This window comes from Gossypium hirsutum, chromosome A07, assembly GCF_007990345.1.
Source record: "Gossypium hirsutum isolate 1008001.06 chromosome A07, Gossypium_hirsutum_v2.1, whole genome shotgun sequence".
NCBI classification, from domain to species: Eukaryota; Viridiplantae; Streptophyta; class Magnoliopsida; order Malvales; family Malvaceae; genus Gossypium; species Gossypium hirsutum.
The window spans coordinates 60680561-60684216 of NC_053430.1; the positions used below are offsets into that span (position 1 = coordinate 60680561).

The 3656-nt window shown below is 40.3% G+C and overlaps 1 non-coding gene across 1 annotated transcript; it reads right to left on the reverse strand.

The window, feature by feature from the left end:
• Positions 1–1341: 1341 nt before the first annotated feature.
• LOC121204375 (small nucleolar RNA R71) lies at positions 1342–1448 on the reverse strand. Its single transcript, XR_005899300.1, has one exon. It is a non-coding gene; the product is annotated as a small nucleolar RNA R71 (small nucleolar RNA).
• Between the last annotated feature and the right edge of the window lie 2208 nt (positions 1449–3656).

A 3656-nucleotide genomic window follows, 5' to 3' on the forward strand; every position in this document is an offset into this window, starting at 1 on the left:
CTGATTCAAGATAAGCTCTTATTCAGAGGAGGAATAGACCCTGTCTAAGAGTACATTTGTCATAATTAAGCATAGTTGTTTGCGCGCCTAGACATAGGGTGACAAGATTTTGCTGGATTAGGGTGAAACCTAATAAAGGGATCCATAGATCGAGTTAATGCAATCCTAGGGTGTTAATTAGAGAAAGGTCTCAATTATTCAATTTAGGGATTAGACGTTATTAGTCTTGAATAGGGATAATAACATAACTTAGGGATCTCTACGGAACAAGTTAAATGAATAAATCATCCGATTCGGAGCCAAAATAACAGGTACAGTCTAGGTGGATTTTTCCTTAGGCATTGTCTTAATTCAATTGATTTTCTAAAAAGCAATTCCCTAATTCCATTCTCTATGAATTCTTAGTTTAGATAATTAATTAGTTAAAACAAAAACCTCTTTATTCTTAGGCTAGATAATAAAAATTACTAGTGCTTTTAGTTCGTTTGGGTTCGACAATCAGGTCTTGCTAAAACTATACTACTGTTCGATAGGTACACTTTCCTACATTGCAATAATAGTTAGTTTTAAGAACGATTAATCATAAATATTTAAAACCTATCACGAAATCACGCAATCAAGTTTTTGACGCTGTTCCGGGGAACTATGATATTAGGAACGCTCAATTTTTAATACTTTAGCCATTTATTTTTCTTGCAATTTAATTTAATTTAATTATTATTAATTATTAATTTACTTTTTCCTTCTCTTGGTAGGTTTTTATAGTTTATGACTAGAAGAAACCCGTCAAGACCACTACTTTTTAACGAAGAAATCGATCGCACAGTTCGCAGAATCTAAAGAGAAATAAGGCAAAGCTGAAGATACACAGAGAATGAGCAAGAGGACGATACTCAACCCCTAATTGAAGAGATCGTTGAAAACCAAGACAATCAGCTACCTCCTGCAATTGCGGTTAATCAAAATCCTGCTCCACGCACTATGTATGATTATGCTAAACCTTCTTTAACAGGAACTGAATCGAGCATAGTTAGACCTGCTGTAGCTGCAAATACTTTTGAACTGAAACCTAACATTATTCAAATGATACAACAATTTGTTCAGTTTGACGATTTGCAGGATGAGGATCCCAACGCTCACTTAGCAAACTTTCTGGAATTTTGCAATACATTTAAAATCAATGGCATTTCTAATGATGCTATACATCTTCAATTGTTTCCCTTTTCATTAAGAAACAAAGCTAAACAGTGGTTGAACTCGTTACCATTAGGGTCAATTACTACTTGGGAACAAATGACCTAAAATTTTTTACTAAAATATTTTCCGCCGGCTAAAACGACTAAATTATGTAATGATATCTCTTCTTTTGTGCAGATGGATTTAGAAACACTCTACGATGCATGAGAGAGATACAAGGACCCTTTGAGAAGGTGCCCTCACCATGGGTTACCGCTTTGGCTACAGGTTCAAATGTTCCATAATGGCCTAAATCCTTCGACTCGACAAATGGTTGACGCGGCTGCTGGTGGAACCATCAATAATAAAACACCTAAAGATGCCTATGAGTTTACAGAGGAGATGTCACTAATTAACTATCAGTGGCAAGTCATGAGGACAAAGCCAACAAAAACAGCTGATGTTTATAACGTCGATTCAGTCACCATGCTCTCTAATCAGTTAGAACTATTGAATAAGAAAATTGATGGTTTTCTTAGTTCTTCACAGGTTCACCTAGTAATGCATTGCGAAGCAAGTGGAGGTGGAACGAGCAATGCAGAATACCAACCTTATGGCCACAACATGGATAACGAGCAATTAAATTACATGGGTAATAATCCTCGACCTCAAAACAATCCATATAGTAACACTTACAATGCATGTTGGAAGAACCACCCCAATTTCTCGTGGGGCTATCAAGGAAATCAAAGACCACAACCACCTCTAGGCTACCAACAACCACCATACCAATAGGAAAAGAAGCTGAACCTTGAAGAGATGCTCTCAAAGTTTACCTCGGTGTCAGAAACTCGTGCGCTAAACCCTAACCCCTAACCCTAGCCACTACAAGTCCACACGGCCTCCCTGCCATGCTCGTGCGCTGCTTCCCACTACATTTTTGATGCTCAATCTCTCTCCCTTAGCGTTTGTTTACTCCTTTCACTTCTATTTTACTTATTTCTAATGCTTATTATCAACATAATCTTCATTTCTTTTGAACTATTTTTCATTTTGCTTATTATTCTATCATTTAATTTGCATTCTTAGGTTAGTTATCATACATTTTGTGTTAAATCGAGTTATTAGGAAAACATCATTCCCATGACATTACTATGCTCATTCTCATGCTATTGCCATGCCAACGTCTATCATTTAATTTGCATTCTTAGGTTAGTTATCATACATTCCGTGTTAAATCGAGATTAGGAAAACCTCATACCCATGACATTACTATTCTCATTCTCATGGTTATTTTGCTTGAGTTTGCTTTGTATTAGTAGTTTTGGCTGAAATAATTAGTTCAAATCCATAAATTTTTACTTTTTCAAATTCGTTTACCTACTATTATTATTCTTTATATTACAGGTTTATAATGTCATCTTCACGAGGAAAGAAGGTCGCTGTCCCTACTTCAAAGAAGAGGAAGGGAGCGTCATCTTCTGTGGGTCCAACCATGGAAATTCATCACCCTCTCTTGTAGTTCCCCCGAGGGCCCCAAGAAGAACTTTTCCAAATACTTTGGGCCCGACCTTTAATTGCGGCCCGCTGCATCGACTGGGCTACCATAGACAAGTTCAGTTGGCTGATGCAATTTGGGCCCTCCTAACCACTGACCCTTGGGAGCTATTCTTTGGGATCATCGAACCAACATACCTTGAACTCACGATGGAACTGTGCTCAACATTCCATCTCAGACCGTAATGACGAACTACGATGATCCCGGCATGATCCAGTTTCGCCTAGGAGGGTTAGTCCACCAGCTAAGCATCCCAGAGTTCGGTGCTGCACTGGGTTTATATCGGAGGAATTCAAAGAGGAGAATGACTTACATGCTCTCAACCGCCACATCCATTGTTCTCCTTCACGGTGCTGGGACGTACTAGTACTAGGTGGGGCCACCTACAATCCTAGCCGCTTCAAGGCATCGGCTCTCCCTCCATGTCATTTTGGTTCACACGATATAAGGAGGCAAGAGAGCACTGGCGTCGTCAACACTCACGACGCCTACTTCTTATGGTGCATGTCACACGGACACGTCATTGACCTTGTCTATTTCATCGCCCTCACGATTTAGCACCAGACAGAGCAGCATAGGAAGGGGGTCATCTCCATTGGCCCTTATGTTACTCGGTTGGCTCGACACTTTGGGCTCCTCAGCACCGCAGCCCAAGAATCATCCCTTACCCTCATCGGCCAGATGTCTCCATAAGGCATCTTGAGCATGCTTAGCATGAGGATGATCGAGAGGCGCAGAGGAACCTACCCTCCCCAATATCATCTCACCCAATCTACCAAGGAGGAGGCCTACGAGGACATTCCTTATGATGTCCCTCCATAGCACGAGGATCCACTGACTCAGCCACAACCACCTTCTCATCCAGTTCATGCAGCGGCTTCATATGTTGACATCTCTGAGCGCCTCACTCGATTCGAGCAGT